At 39.1% G+C, this 17827-nt stretch overlaps 1 non-coding gene across 1 annotated transcript; it reads left to right on the top strand.

Moving 5' to 3' along the window:
* The first annotated feature begins 7707 nt into the window (after positions 1-7707).
* LOC113331100 lies at positions 7708-7811 on the top strand. The gene has a single exon (XR_003350699.1). It is a non-coding gene; the product is annotated as a small nucleolar RNA R71 (small nucleolar RNA).
* The last annotated feature ends 10016 nt before the right edge of the window (positions 7812-17827 follow it).

The following is a 17827-nucleotide window of genomic DNA, read 5'->3' on the forward strand; positions in this document are numbered from 1 at the left end:
ATATGACTCGAATTAACCTGTTGCTACAAAACAGGGGTGGTAGTAGAGTTTGAATCGAACCATGAAAAGTTGTGATGTGGTTCTCGTGAAAACAGGGCAAGAGAGAAATTATGGGAAGTTGATTTATTTTTAGTAAATACGTACAGAAAGGGAAGAGAATATCACCTGTTGGATTTGATTATATCCTAAGAAGAGGGTTGACGACGGAAACCAGAGAAGAAAAGGGAAAGAATCTGTAACTTTCTGTGAAGAAAAATCCGTGACTTGCAGAGAAAAGAACGGGAAGATAATTGAAATATTTCTCGAAATATCGTCACCTGTAGAGTATATATAAGTTGTTTTGAGTCTCATATAGGGGGTATGAAACCTTAGGAGAAGTTTAGAACACCACACAGCTCCAGAGATCGAGTTGCAGGAAAATAAAATATTCTGCTGCTGAAGAGGAAGAGGAAGAACACGAAGAACATTGACGCAAAAGTATCTGTCGCAGAACACTATCGCTATTCAACATCAGAACCCATGTATCGCTTATCTACAGTAATTGCATTAGGTCTTTAGCTACTGTTTCCTCTTTGTAACAGAGATTCTGCAACACCTTCACACTGTTGCGAATCGGCTGTGTTATCACTTTTTCACCTCCTTGTACACTTTTGAGCTATAAAAACATACTTTGAGAACATGGTTAATATGAAAAGCTAAACCACATTGCTGAGGCGATAGAGGAAGCTATTTTTCCAACAAAAAGTGGTATATTCTATTTTATCTTTTTATTTGCAATAATTATATTATTATTTGCCTTGAACTATTATTGAATGTGATTTTTATTTTAGTGATTGTGATTTATTTTGATGGAGTATGCTTAGTTTTAAGACTTTTTATGCTTCATACTTGGTATTTACAATTATTACTTTTGAAAATCTACTTGTTGCAATATTTTAGAATCAAATTAAACGAGAAAATTGCATAAATATAAGTATTGGTTTAATCACTTTGAACTTGGAAAATAGTGGAATCTTAGCCTCAGTGTTCTTTTAATATTGATATCAACTTTGATTGAGTTTCCTATAATTTTTAGTGAGTTTTTATTTTAATATTAGAATTTAAGTCTAATTAATATCCTTCACAAGTCTGAGAATCGAACCACTTTTACCACTACCTACAAATCACATCACTGCAAACGAGACTCACTTTGTTGATGTTGTCGAACTGCAGAGACCCCATTGATGTTGCAGTCAAATCATCACCACTGCATCTTGTTCATGGCAACACATTCCTTTCTCCCTGATGCCGCAGATGCTGCTTCCCATATCCAGCTAGCTCGAGCACACCATCAGATTAAACCCCTTGTCGTTGTTGTTAAACCATCACCAAAAATACCAACACTTCATTAGCGAATACCACCACCAGAAATCCTTGTCTCGGGCAGTCAAACTAAGCCTTCAATTTAGTGTTGCCCACTGTATTGATTAATGATATTCCAACCTCAATTCCACCTCAAAAATTAATCCAAAATGATGATCAATTTTCAATTGATGTTGTTGTTGTAGAATTGACCACCACTGCCTGCAACTCAATGTATAACTCGAGCAATTCTTCACAGATGGATTCAGTTTCGAACCCCTCATAAATTCCCATCGTTGTTGCCTAAGAAACCCATGTTGCCTACCTACATGAGAACCCCCATCGATTCCCCAGCTTTGCTTCCAATCTCATATCAACACCGACTGCAAATCGATTAACCAGAGAACCCATTCGATCACGTACAACATCACCTAGCAGAGAGTTGATGCCATGAACATTTACAAGAGTTGCTTTTGTAAAATATCCATCTTCCTTATCAATTTGAAGGACACCAATCATCACCATAATCATTATTCCATGAACAAAAACCATTCTATTTGATTTTCCCCACCTGATCTTCTAATTTCAACTTCCAGCGACCATTTAATCAAGGCACAAATCCACCAATCCTTATTATCTCAAGAACAGCTCCCAATTTATTGAACTACAAAATCCCCAAATTCGTTGTTGTTGAATTCATTTTGGTAAGAAAAGAAGATGTTGTTCGATAGCCTCCTCTTTAGATAAGAAAACCAAACACGGGATTGTTGTGGTGAGAGAAATGACACGTCTTACTTCCTCTTCAACCTCTAGTGGGCCGGGCTTTAGTAGTGCTGATATAAACATACCAGTGATCGGATTTCCTTGTAATTCCTGTAAATGACTCAAAATAGTATTATTAGCCAATAAACGAGACCTAGCTAGTGTAAATATTGTAGCACATACGTGCTTATCAAACTCCCCTACACTTACATTTTGCTAGTCCCGAGCAAAAGAAGAAAAAATTATATCTGCTACATAGATGGATATGGAGAGACGTCTGCTAAACAGCTAGACGGAACCACTAAACAGTGATTGAGCAATGTCTGCTAAACAACAAGTCAAATCCGCTAAACAGCTGGATTGAAGGTGTCCGCTAAACAGCTAGACAAAACCACTAAACAGTGGTGTAGAAAGACCGCTAAACAGCTGATCTTATCATGTAAAATTTTCACTTTTTTTAAGCATTAAAATGTACAGGCAAACAATGAAACAATGAAACCTGAAATGTGCAGAGAGAATCAGAAAAGCATGGATTTAATTTACCCCCCAACCTAATTTCTACATTGTCCCCAATGTGGCAGTGGTTAAAAACAGTTCAAAGGTGGAAAGGGGTAATCATCCAAGCACAAACATATTATTCATGATAAAGAAAAGAAAGAAAATAAAATAAAACTACATTGTTTTACCACTGTTGCAGGTCACTTCGGTTGTATTTAGCCCATGCAACAAGCCTTTAAACCTCAATATCACAAGAGGACGAGTTTTGTCTCGTGAGGGCTTATAACTGTGATACCCACAAACACAAGAGGTTGTCTCCCTAAAGCGCTGAATTTTATGTCTCCAGCCAGACATCTGCAAAACACATCCATTCAAACATAAGAAGGATCCTTCAGAGTCGTGGTATCGACTTATAGATTCACAAATTCCAAAAAAGGCTTCAACCTCTGCCCATTAACCTTAAAAATATTGACATTATTTGGATTTTCAATCTCAACAGTACCGTTAGGAAAGACATTCTTAACAATAAATGGACCTGTCCATCGAGATTTAAGCTTGTCAGGAAATAAATGTAACGAGGATCATAAAGAAGAACTTTATCTAAAGGTTCAAATGTCTTCCTAATAATATGCTTATCATGAAACATTTTCATTTTAGCTTTATAGTTTCTGGAAGTATTATAAGCCTCGTTTCTGATTTCTTCGAGATCATTCAGCTGCAATTTCCTTTGTTCACCAGCCTTATCTAGGTCAAAATTAAGCTTTTTGATTGCCCAACAAGCTTTGTGTTCTAACTCTACAAGTAAATGACATGCTTTTCCGAATACAAGCCTATAAGGTGATATTCCTAATGGAGTTTTAAAATTTGTCCTATAAGCCCACAACGCATCAGTAAGTCGTAGTGACCAATCCTTGCGATTTGGGTTTACAATCTTATGCAATATAAATTTTATCTATCTGTTGGACACTTCTACTTGAACACTCGTTTGAGGATGATATAATGTAGCTACTTTATGAGTAATGCCATATGATTTCATTAGCTTTTCAAAGGATTTGTTACAAAAATGAGTACCTCTATCACTAATAATAGCCCTAGGGGTGCCGAATCTAGATAAAATATTCTCTTTCAGAAACTTAGTAACAACCCGACTATCATTATCCCTGCAAGAAACAACTTCTATCCATTTAGATACATAGTCAACAACAACCAATATATATTGATAATCATAAGAAGAAGGAAATGGGCCCATAAAGTCTATGCCCATACATCAAAAATTTCGACAATCAAAATAGGATTTAACGGCATCATGTCTCGTCGAGAATTTCTTCCTACCTTTTGGCATCTTTCACATGCTTTGCAAAACAAGTATGCATCTTTGAAAAGAGTCGGCCAATAAAAACCACATTGCAGAATTTTCAGGGCAGTTTTCTTACCTGAGAAATGTCCTCCACATGCACTAGAATGACTGAAACTCAAGATACTTTGATGTTCAAATTCTGGTACACACCTTCGAATCAGCTGATTTGGGCAAACTTTAAACAGAAATGGATCATCCCACAGAAAGGTTTGCACTTCAGCAAAGGACTTTGTCTTGTCTTGTTGAGTCCAATGAGCTGGAATGTAACCTACAACAAGATAGTTTGCGATGTCTGCATACCAAGGTATTAGTGACACACTAAACAACTGCTCATCAGGAAAAGTTTCAACCACATCACTTTGAAAAGACGACTCAAGTACTATCCTAGATAGATGATCAGCCACCACATTCTCAAATCCTTTCTTATCTTTGATTTCTAGGTTGAACTCTTGCAACAGAAGTACCCACCAAATCAGTATAGGTTTCACATCTTTCTTTAACAAAATATGCTTAAGGGAAGGATGGACAGTGTACACAATAACTTTAGATCCGACTAGATATGACCTGAACTTATCCAAAGCAAACACAACAGACAAAAACTCCTTTTTCGTAGTGGAATTGTTACATTGTGCATCATTTAAAGTACGTCTTGCATAATAAATAACACATGGTAACTTTTGAACTCTCTGTCTTAAACAGCTCCAATCGCAAAGTCGCTAGCATCACACATTATCTCAAATGGTAACAACCAATTAGGTGGTTAAATGATTGGAGTTGTAGTCAATAAGGTCTTTAGCTTTTCAAAAGCTATCTTGCACTGTTCATCAAACACAAAGTCTTTGTCTTTTGATAAGAGATTGCACAGGGGCCTGGAGATTTTACAAAAGTCCTTAACAAACCTTCGGTAAAATCCTGCATGTCCAAGAAAAGACCTTATTTCCTTAACATTCTTTGGGTCTGCCAAATGTGAAATCAGGTCAGTTTTAGCTTTATCTACCTCAAGTCCCTGAGATGAAATAACATGACCTAGGACATTTCCTCTATACACCATAAAGTTACACTTTTCCCAGTTAAGAACAAGATTTGTTTCAGTGCAACGAATCAGAGCTAACTCTAAGTGATGCAAGCAATCAGTAAAACTATCACCAAAGATTGAGAAATCATCCATAAATACCTCCAAATTCTTACCAACCATATTAGAAAAAATACTTAGCATGAGACATTGGAACGTTGCTGGTGCATTGCATAACCCAAAGGGCATTCGTCTATATGAAAAGGTTCCATACGGGCATGTAAAAGTCGTCTTTTCCTGATCTTCTCGAGCAATCTCCACTAGATTGTATCCCGAGTATCCGTCGAGAAAGCGATAGAACTTATGACCTGCAAGTCTCTCAAGAATTTCATCAATAAACGGCAAAGGAAAATGATCTTTACTACTAACAGAATTCAACTTGCGATAATCAATGCAAACACACCAACAGTGACCTTCCGAGTTGGAATCAGTTCATGATTTTCATTTTCAACAACTGTAATACCAGATTTCTTAGAAACTAATTGGGTTGGACTGACCCATTCACTATCAGAAATAGGATATATCATACCTACATCTAATAGATTAAGAATTTCAGCTTTAACAACATCTTTCATGTGAGGATTCAACCTACGCTGACCTTGTCGACAAGGTCTTGCATTCTCTCCTAAATTAATCTTATGCGTACAAATACTAGGGTCAATTCCTTTCAGGTCTGCAATAGTCCATCCTAACGCACTTCTGTGCTTCCTAAGAACATCTAAAAGCATCACTTCTTGCTCTTCACTAAGTTCATCCGATATAATTACCGGAAATGTTTCATTTTGACCCAAAAAAACATATTTCAGGTCACTAGGAAGTGGCTTAAGGTCAAGCTTTGGGAATTATATGGATGAGGATAGTGGCTTGGTCTCACTGATTGGAAATGATTCAAATCTAGACCGCCACTTATCTTTATCCAGAAATGGGGATGAATCCAGTAAGGAATTGACTTCTTCAATGGATCCATCCTCATCGAAATCCAAAAGGTTAAGAAGGCTGGCTTCTAATGCATCCCTAGCTTCTAGATGAGATAAATTTTCCTGCACAATTGTTTCAATCATACTAACCTCATGAATATCATCATTACCACTTGGGTATTTACATGCATCAAAGATGTTTAATTCAGCGGTCATGTTACCAAAATAAAGATTCATTATACCGTTTCGACAATTAATCAAAGCATTGGCAGTCGCAAGGAAAGGAAAACCTAAGATGATAGGTATTTCATTACTAGCATTAACCATATGTTGAGTATCCAAAACAATAAACTCCACTGGATAGTAAAATTTATCGATTTGAACTAACAAATCCTCAACTACCCCTCTCGGTACTTTAACTAATGTGTCTGCAAGTTGTAGAGAGACTGAGGTGGGTTTTAATTCACCTAATCTCAACTTTTATTAAACCGAGAAAGGTATGAGGTTTACACTAGCTCCCAAATCCATAAGTGCTTGTTTGATCACGAAATCCCCTATTATACAAGAAATAGTAGGGCATCCCGGATATTTATATTTGGGAGGAGTGTTGTGTTTAAGAATAGCAATTGTTCCGTGAGGAATGCCTTTTTATGCATATTATGTTTCCTTTTGATGGTGCAAAGATCCTTTATGAACTTGGCATACGCTGGAATTTGCTTAATCACACTCAAGAGAGGAATGTTAACTTTCACCTGCTGCAAAATATCAAGAACATCCTTATTATCAGCCAATGGTTTAGTAGACAATAAACGATGAGGAAATGGAGCATGCATTTTCTTATCAACATCAGAATTTTCATTTTCAGTATCACTGTGACAGTCACCACCCTTGGGTTTTGGATACTTCTCAGGTTCGTTTACCTTCATCGGAGTCTCTATCACCTTACTATTTCTAAGTGTTGTAACAACTTTAGCTTGTTCAATATTAGCATTATTAGTTTCATACTGGTCTTTCGGGTTAGGTAGAGTTTGGGCAGGCAATGTCCTTTCTCCCTAACATTGAGACGTGATTCAATACGTCCTATGCTAGTTTTCAGTTCATCCAAAGTCTGCAAGGTATTCTGATTTATTTGAGTCTGTCCCTGCATAAAAGTTTATAAAGTATCCTCAAGAGTCTTCTTATCAGGTGGCACATAAAGATTACTAGATGAAGACCCTTGAGGAACATTAACATCATTCATAGTAGGACCATTTCTCCAACTGAAATTAGGGTTATTTCGCCAATTAGGATTATGTGTTTCCGAATAAGGTGAGCTAAAAGGTCTTTTGTACGTATTCATGGCATTTTCTTGGTCATGTAACACTTCTTGAAATGCTGGGATTGTAGGACAATCCTTAGTGTAGTGTTCCAGACTTTCGCAAATACCACATGCATGTTCTACCGAGTCAGCTACCTTAACTACATTTGGTTTCTGAATCGCATCAACTTTCCTATGCAAGCTAGCAATTTTAGTATTCAAATCATCTTCCTCACTCAGCACATACATTCCAGGCCTAGAGCTAGCTAAGGGTTTGGACTTATTTCTATCTGTTGTGCCTGAAATATCCCAATTTTGGGCATTTTCATCTAGCGAATCGAAATAACTCCAAGAATCATCAGGTGACTTATTCAGAAATTTCCCATTACACATCATCTCAACAAACTGACGCATACCAGAATTCAGACCCTCATAAAAGAAGTTAATAACTCTCCAAATTTCATAACCATGATGAGGGCAGCTAGAAAGTAAGTCTTTAAACCTCTCCCAACACTCGAAAAAAGGCTCATGTTCATTTTGAGAAAAATTCATAATATTTTTGCGAAGAGTGATGCTTTTATGAATAGGAATTTTTTTTTTCCAGAAACTCTCTAGTCGTTTCATTTCATGTCCTAATGGTATTTGGTCGCAAAGAATACAGCCAAGTCTTAGCTTTCTCCTTTAGAGAAAATGGAAACAATTTCAGTTTTACAACATCTTGAGTCACAACAACAAATTGCATAGTAGTACAGACCTCATCAAATTCTTTTAAATGTATGTATGGACTCTCGGAGTCCAATCCATGAAACTTAGGAAGTGCTTGTATCTGCCCATACTTAATCGACACATTGCCAGCATTAATCAGAAGAACTATACAAGAAGGTGTAGAAGTACTTTCCGGCTGCAAATAATCCTTAAGGGTTCTAGGTCCATCAGCATTGGTTGCGGCCTCAACAGCTATTCTAGCAGCTTCAGCCTCAGCCGCTAATCTCTCAGCTTCACCTTCCATTGGATGACTAGGGTGATTCTCTAATACCCAATTAGCAAAACGGTGAAATCTAACTAATCGATTCAATTGATCAGACCTATAATATTGCATACACAAAAGAAACAAGAAACAGATACAACGTTACCCAAATGGTTGTGATTTCGACAATATTTCAGCCTAATCACAACTGAAACAACGACATTGATTCCCCGCACCCGTAGCAGCTCCTAGTGTCGCCAAGTCTTTAGAGCTATCTTACTCCCTGTTATGAAGCAACAGAAATCAGCAAACTCTAAAACAAAACTAAAAATAAACCGATGCAGAACTTAATTTTAAGGAACACTAAACAATCCCCGGCAACGGCACCAAAATTTGATCACTCTTTTGAGAGTATCAAAGATAAAGAAGTGTTGTATAGTCGTGTTCGAACCACAGAGATTGCAGGTGTTTCAAGAGAATTATTCAGCAAAGCAATAATGTAGTTGAGTTGTATTTAAGAATACAACATGAAATAATTGTAAAAGGTAACAGTTGATGTAAATCTACCAAGACACGAGGTTCCACCTAATGGCCTTCAAGTTCTTATATCATCAAATGATAACTCGAATAGAGACAGATAGTAATCTGCTCTACCCGGAAGATACGACAAATATAACTCTGAGTTCAACTAAAGATACCATTACATAAGATTGATATTATGTTCTAAATACAAAGCCCAATTGAGAAATATCACAAGGATTTCATAACATTCAATGTATCCGGAAATCACATTAAATCTAAGAAGTTTATAGACACACTCAGCACAAAATAGCAATCAAACAAAGATGAAATGGATTAAGCATTAAAATGATTTATCGATGATTACTTAAGAACATTGAACCCATTAAGCTTCCCCTCTTGTCTTGGCGGAGAGGGGTTTAGCTTCTCATTGTTTTGTAGATAGCCATAAAAAATATTAAATCAAAAACTCTAACACACAAGAGAACTAAAAAGAACTGAGAATGAATAGAAGCATAAGAAAATTAAGATTGCAGTCTTCAATCGTACCCTTCTTGGTTGATGACTGTCCTCCTTTATACACAACTGCTGAATACACAATTGCTGAGACTTGTTCTCTGACTTACTGATTCAACAAATTAGTCCTATCTTCAAGCCAAAAAGACCTGAACCAATCATATTCATCTCTTCATTTTGTATTCCTCCAGTTTCTTTCTAAAGATAGATTAAATCAGTTACCTGTATTTGACTTTATCCCATCACGAACAGCATTAGGCAAAACCGATTCAAGCAGAATCTGAGTTCGATGTTCCCTTAATTCCGGCCTCATTCAATTCCGTAATCCATCAACATCCAACAGACAAACCACAACCTCCTTCTTAGCCGAGATACAAGAGCTGTAATCTGAAATCACTCGTCTCCCACTAGTTGCACAAGCTAAACCAACACACCACCATCTTAGCATCACTTGCCACGACCATTTCAGACCAACTAACCAATGCAACCACAATACTGCAAGTTCACTCTCCATCCCATTCAACCAACAGACCCTATCTTCTTCTCCATGCTGTTATTGCTGCAAACGAGACTCACTATGTTGATGCTGTCGAACTACAGAGACCCCATTGATGTTGCAGTCAAATCATCACCACTGCCTCTTGTTCATGGCAACACATTCCTTTCTCCCTGATGCCGCAGATGCTGCTTCCCATATCCAGCTAGCTCGAGCACACCATCAGATTAAACCCCTTGTCGTTGTTGTTAAACCATCACCAAAAATACCAATACTTCAGCAGCGAATACCACCACCAGAAATCCTTGTCTCGGGAAGTCAAACTAAGCCCTCAATTTAGAGTTGCCCACTGTATTCCTTATTGATATTCCAACCTCAATTCCACCTCCAAAATTAATCCAAATGATGATCAATTTTCAATTGATGTTGCTGTTGTAGAATTGAACACCACCGCATGCAACTCAATGTATAACTCGAGCAATTCTTCACAGATGGATTCAGTTTCGAACCCCTAATCAATTCCCATCGTTGTTGCCTAAGAAACCCCTGTTGCGTACCTACATGAGAACCCCCATCGATGCCCCAGCTTTGCTTCCAATCTCAAATCAACACCGACTGCAAATCGATTAACCAGAGAACCCATTCGACCACGTACAACATCACCTAACAGAGAGCTGCTTCCATGAACATTTACAAGAGTTGCTTCTGTAAAATCTCCATCTTCCTTTTCAATTTGAAGGACACTAATCATCACCATAATCATCATCTCCATGAACAGAAACCCTTCTATTTGATTTTCCCCACCTGATCTTCTAATTTCAACTTCCAGCAACCATTTAATCAAGGCACAGATCCACTAATCCTTACTATCTCAAGAACAACTCCCAATTTATTGAACTACAAAACCCCCAAATCTTTTGCTGTTAAATTCATTTTGGTAAGAAAATAAGATGTTGTTCGAGAGCCTCCTCTTTAGATAAGAGAACCAAACACGGGATTGTTGTGGTGAGAGAAATGACACGTCTTACTTCCTTTTCAATCTCTAGTGGGCCGGGATTTAGTAGTGCTAATATAAACATACCATGCCAGGCTACATTTTTAGGTTCTATTGCTGCCGGTGACTTTGCTCATTTTTGTGTCAAACATCATTTTTCCTTCCTTCAGCCATTTATCGTTCCGGTGATCGGATTTCCTTGTAATTCCTGTAAATGACTTAAAACAGTATTATTAACCAGTAAACGAGACTTAGATAGTATAAATATGGGTGTAAATATTGTAGCACATACGTTCTTATCAGGAGACTAAAACTTATCTATCCTCAGAAGTCTATTCTATTTTTACTTATCTTCTATTGAGACAAAAATCGTATACGATATAGTCTTTCTTATCATACACATTTGATATTTCGAGCTGAGTAAAACTCTCTTGTCTATTTCTCGAAATATGTGTTGGTAGCTTTTTGTCTTAGCTACATTCATCATTATTCTTGACTTTATGTCAAAAGATGATCATGTGGAAATTGCCTTGAAACATCTTACATGATTTGTGTGAGACAGACATTTGATGTCGACTTGGAAAGTTTCATATTGATCGTTCGATCACTTGAAAATTGCTTATTAGCTAATGGTGTGCGTGAGACATCCATTTTCATCTACTAAGAATGTTTCAATGATTGAAGTGAGAGTTAAAATCTAAAACCCATGTCTGGATACATTATGGTTTGTGTACTTAGTGTGCGAACTGTTTTGATATAATTCAGGACCGGAAACTAAGTTCGCATACCCGTTCACAAACTGTTTCAACTCTTAAGTCAGGGTACTTAAGTTTGCATACCCGTTCGCAAACTGATTTAACTGTTGAAGTCCAGAAAATGAATTTGCATACCCGTTTGCGAACTTATTCACCTGAGTTTGGTCCGTAACTAAAGTTTGCATACCCGTTTGCAAAATGTTGGTTCATGACCAATGTCCGGAACTTAAGTTTGCGTACGCGTTTGCAAACTTAAGTGGTTCAAGTTCTTAAATTGGTAAAGTATGATTTCATAATCATGAACAAATACATTTATATAATAAGGAATGCAATCTTTGCAAACCGTGGCTTAAATGTTCATGAATTGATTCTTCCGAATCAATCCGATTTTGCTTCGATTCGTTCATGTATTTTACTATAATATAATAAACAATTGAACAACTCTATGAATAATACAATTATATCTTTTTATTATCTTTGATCATCATAGTTGATCTAGATGTATTAGATGAATGTGGATTAGACAAAAGTGTTCATATGGCTAACTTTGGTTAACTACTATTGAACCAACCTTATGTACACGTTTAGGTACGGTTACCCATATCTAAATGAAGTATATTTTATTTTTGTGTGACAAGCTAAATGCATCTCACGGTGGAGAGATATTGCCTTGGTTTCAAGTAAAACTTAACTTGCATCTTAAATCATGGTTTCATCTAACGGTGAATAATAAATGCATTGTTTCTAAGCTAACTAAGCAAACCCTAATTTGAAAGCTATATAAAGGAGAACTCTAACAAGTGGGAAACCTAATCCCCGCACCTCATGTGTGATACTAGTTGCGTACTAGAGTCGGTTCTCCATTAACTTAGGTTTTTCCTAAAACCATTTAAGTTAACGACTTAAAGACTTCATTGGAATTCTAAAGCCAAATCCAAATGTTTTATCTGTAGTTGCGTATTCTGATCTTACTTGTTCTATCGTATTGTGTACTATCTTCTCTAAGATTGACTCGAGATTTATCTCCGATAGGTAAGATATAAAAAGTAATCGCAAAGCTCTTTGTCTCATTTTTTGTGATTCCACAATAACTTGTGCTACTACTATATTTCTAGGCTGTTCTTTAGGAATATAAAACCGGACCTGTGCACCTTGATTTATCATAAGACGGAACAAAACTTCGTAGGTATTTCTGTGGGAGACCGATGTATCTATCAGAATAGACATTTCTGTGGGAGGCATATTTGTTTATAAGTCTTCGACTTTTGGTCGTAGCAACTCTTAGTTGTAGGTGAGATCAGCTAAGGGAATCAAGTGCGTAGAGTCTTGCTGGGATTCATGGGCGTATGGAACGCGATAGTACCTTGAGTAGTGTGATATTAGTTAGGGCTCAACTACATTCCAATCCGAAGTTAATCTTGTAGTAGGATAGTGTATGTAGCGGCTTAATACAGTGTGATATTCAACCTGGACTAGGTCCCGAGGTTTTTCGGTATTTGCGGTTTCCTCATTAACAAAATTTCTGGTGTTTGTGTTATTTCTTTTCCGCATTATATTTTCTTATATAATTGAAATATCACAGGTTGTGCGTAGTTCAATCAATTGGTAAAACCAACCTTTAGTTGTTGATTGAAATTGATTTGCACTTGAACATTGGTCTTTGGTACCGTTCAAGTTGTTTTTCATAATAATTAGGCTCGCGGATTATGTCTGTTTGATTTGTTGATTACATTGAGAAAATGAGATATAACTCTTGGATACTTTTCCGTGTTTGAGTCTGTCTGTCGAGTTGATTCTCTTGGAAGTGTATTGGAGTTGTCCATACAGATTGTCGGATGAAATATTGGGTGTGGTTGTTAGACCCCCGCTTTTTCAAGTTTGGCCAGCCTAGATTCAATCTTAGGTGATCAATGAGGTACCGTGATTTCCACCTCCCATCCTTTTTCTTGACGGACCAATCATGGCCGGCAAAAGAACGGTGGTGTTGATGGTGGTTTTTAGTATATGGAGAAAACTGTAAAAGTCTATCTACCTGACCCGACATCAGATGTAGTAGACATTGATATGTCTATATTCCGCAGGGAATTTGGAGAATATATCAAAATCTGATGAGTGCCTATGTCTCTCTTCATATTAACTCATGCTCCTAGATGAATTGTTCACTAGTATAGAGCCTAATAAGTATATAGGCTCCTAGCTGCATTACTCACTAATGTCGGAGCCTGCCGAGTATTTTTCCTATGCTATGTTCCCCGGCCGAACCTTTAATATTGATATGGCATGACAATTTTTGTTCACTCGCAGCAAAGTAGCACGAATTTCCAAGTATCAAGGTTAAGGTCCTTGCATGAAAGTAATCAATCGGAAAGCATACTGCTCTCTGGCAATAAACTTAAAGAACTCTGTGTCAACACATGAAATTCAATCAATTTTGTGATAATTCACAAGATTCAGATATTACCCTGACTAATTTGCAAAAATTTGGGTTTTGCGCCCCTGCGCAGTATATTAGACCCTGTCAGTCGAAATTAAGCTTAGGCGAACTAGGCAATTAATCGCCATGGATTAGTAGGTGAAAAATCCTACCCAAAATCAGAAAAAAAGGAATAAAAGGAGCCGCGGAATAGGAGTAGTAACAAAGGGAGGTGTGGGCATGCCATAGGCCAGCCGACGCCACTTGCAAGTGGCCACACCTCATGTTTCCCGTCCGCCCATGTTTCCCGTTGACCAATCAGGTCGCCTTAAACCCGCCACACGCTGGATGGGCCCATACTTGCAGGCCCTATTTCCCATCGACCAATCCGCCACACGTATATTAGAAATGTGGCCACGCCCATGCTTGGCCGGCCTCTCTTATATTAACCAATCAGGTTGCTCCAAACTTGCCACAGTGTTAAAAGAGGAAAACTGCGCCAAATGGTCACAAAGCCATTGGCTTTCCAAAAACCGTGCCAACATGCCAAACGTGTCATGTTGCGCCAATGAGCTGAACGACATGCCAACATGCTACTCCGCCGAGCCAAACGTGCCACTCTGTGGCAGCATGCCAAAACATGCCAACATGCCGTAAATATCGCGCCTACGTGCTAACCTACCTCCTGTTCGTGGCCAACGCTATGATGTGCTTAAATTAAGGTTTTCTAGTCAGAATCATGACTCTGCTTTAGGCGCATTAACCAAAACCCTAATTTCCAGTTGTGGCTCAAATTACGCCACTTTGGGCTTCACAACATGCCACGAGCCATGTGGGACCCAGGAAACCCAAGGAATGGCGCCATACCATAGCCACTCATAGAAAACCTTGCTCCTGCGGCCGTTTCCACATTATGGCCTTAATATAGTTCCTTTGGCGTGACCTTTGCGACGTTTGCACAAAAAGCGTCACCATGTCGCGACCGCATGTCACACGCACTAATTAGGGTTTGGGCATGCCAAACCCTAATTTAGGCGAAGTTGCTACGCCAACCAATCCTAATCATGTTACTCAGAGCATTGGGATTGATGTTGCAACTAGAACTAATGTTGCCAATCCATATTTGGGTCTAACACCAATGTGCCAAAATCTAGCGGCCATGGCTACGCCAGGCGCTACTTGCACCACCGTGCCACTGGCATGCACAAACTATGCCAACCATGACATTGTGCCATCGGCATGCCATAACTATGCCAACCATGTCATTGTGCCACCGACGTGCACTAAATATGCCACTATGCCATTGGCATGTACCAATGACGCCACTGTGCTATTATTGGGCGCCAACAGAATGTGGCCATAATCAATGGCCACCCTTTCTCATGAGTAACAATCTCAGCCGTCCAAATTTGCTACAAAATTGACAGGCCTGTGGCAAGTCTTAGGTGACCAGCCAACACAAGCCTAATAGCGCCACATGCTATTCTCCTACGACAAGTCTCTTGACTTTGACTTTACACACATAGCAATATGTTACACGTTTTCCACGAAAACACTCGAGACATCAAACCTAAAAACTGGGGGATACTCATCTGGGTATTGGTTTGGCAGTTTACATCGTGCAGCGTGCAACATGCCCATTATAAGAAAGTGTCAGAAAGCAGGGCAGTTAGTGACGGCAAGAAGTAGTGGGTGTAAACTAACCCGTCTCCTTCATAGTGGGAACGTGGTTTCTGGCATTTACACACGACCCCACTTCTCCATCACCCAATTATTCCCACTTTCTACGAGATCAGGGTGTGTTCAATATGACTTGTATAGATAGGTTCTACCTATTTCAACCAGACGACAACAGTTTTGGTTAACAACACAATATCCAGAAAACACCGAAATGTTGATAGCTTACATTCCGCAAGCCAGTTCCAAATTCTGATACAATTCATAAAATTACTACACCTTCAGATTTAACCATTCTGATCTCAACACCTTCTTCGCTTCCCTCCCTAAGACCAACCCTTCTCCTTCAGTTTGTGACGAAGCAAGACTGGAACGACTATTTCTTGGTTTAGGCCAGAATTGCACAGATTGATCTCTCGAATCTAAAGTACTCCCGTGCAGTGCATTTGTTTTAGGTTTAGATTCGTTTCTCATCCACACACCCAAATTTACCAAAAACAGCAGAAACAGTTTTTACCCATAAAAAATTGGCGACCACAATGGGAGATTAATCTCTCGGTTGCAAAATCAATTTCCAATTTTCAATTTCATTTTTTCAATCCCAATTTCAAGATGGTAGAGCTCAGGTCCGGGTCAGCAACAAACCCTGAGGCCACCGGCTCTGAAAACGCTATTGGTATCAACGTTGATTTCAGTGACATCAATGTACCACCTGTCAGCATGATCAACACCAGCGGCGCAAGAAGCATTCCCTCAGGCGTTACACCTACGATCACCAGAGCCAGAGCCTCTGCCGCTACCACCAATATTTCTTCAAGCGTGACCCCCCCCCAATTGTCATTAGAGCCGCTGCCACTCCACCATCGGGACGAGAGACTGGAGGATCCATAGGAGGCCAACCCCCTATTACCATTGCTGACTTGATGGAAAGACAGGAAGTTTTTGCTAAGGCTTAGACGGACATGGCTTCAACTCAGAAATAGGTACTTACTTTCCTTAAGACACTAACGGAGCGGCTTCCGCAGGAATCACGCCAACCAGATCCAATGAGGAGCACCTTTAGTACTCCTGGCGCCAATACCTCAGCAGGGCGCGCCTTTGTAGATGAAGATGCCAGTTTCGCCCCTGAACGTCCACTGGAGAGGAATCAACCATCCAATTTCATCACGCGTGAAGATTTAGAACGACTTCTTCGAAACCGAGACAAAGAAACCCGGTGGACATGCATCAACATCAAACCCCATATCGTCCTGATGTGCAGAGAGTTCCTCTTCCTAGATGGTATTCTTCTCCTAAATTCTCCCTTTATGACGTCATTGGTAATGCGTGTGAACATGTCTCTCGATTTCTGGAATTCTTGGGTGAACATGAGTACAATCATGTCCTCCGTTTGAAGGAATTTTCGAAATCACTTACTGGAAGAGCGTACACTTGGTACAACAACATCGCACCAAATAATATATCCAACTGGTGTGACATGGTTACAACTTTCTACAAGAAGTACTTCTTTGTGTCTGAGCAAATCACTTTCTCATATTTAGGAAGAATGTTTCAACGAAACAATGAACATCCGAATGATTATGTCAAAATATTCAGAATTCAAGCACTGGATTGTCACGACCGAAACGTGACTGAACAACAATTGGTGGAGTCTTGCATCAATGGCATGGTTCCCATTTATCGTGCTTTACTAAAGAATCCACGATTCTAGATGTTCTTTAAACTACATGAAGCTGATACGCGGTCAGCCACAACAACACCAGCATTGTTAGAAAGAGCCAGGCCAGCCAAAGGTGAAAATGCACGTGAAACTCGAGGAAACAAACGCCTCATCAACAAGCAATATAACGCTGGACCCTCTGTAAGCATGGTGAGAGAAGGAGGAAAAAGGAAAGCTCCGGCGGCAGAACAACAACCCAAGCGTTCAGCACCAACGCATCAGGCGGCTCCACCTCGGAAAGCCGCGACTAAAGCTCTTGTACAACACCAAGAAGCTGAAGCAGCTTCCCTGGAATTCTCATTCCCAATCGAGGAGGTAATTGAACTCTTGGAAGCATGGATTCAAGACGATGCCATCAAGCTGCCTCCTATCAGGCGTCATCCAACTAAAGAGGAAATGGAAAATCCCAGGTATTTCCGCTACCATAGGTTCGTCCATCACCCCACCAATGAGTGCAATAGATTGAAACGCATCTTCAAGGAAAAGGTAGAGGCAGGAGAACTTCAACTAGGAAATGAGGGAGTTC

This window comes from Papaver somniferum, unplaced genomic scaffold (assembly GCF_003573695.1).
Source record: "Papaver somniferum cultivar HN1 unplaced genomic scaffold, ASM357369v1 unplaced-scaffold_123, whole genome shotgun sequence".
Taxonomy (NCBI): Eukaryota; Viridiplantae; Streptophyta; class Magnoliopsida; order Ranunculales; family Papaveraceae; genus Papaver; species Papaver somniferum.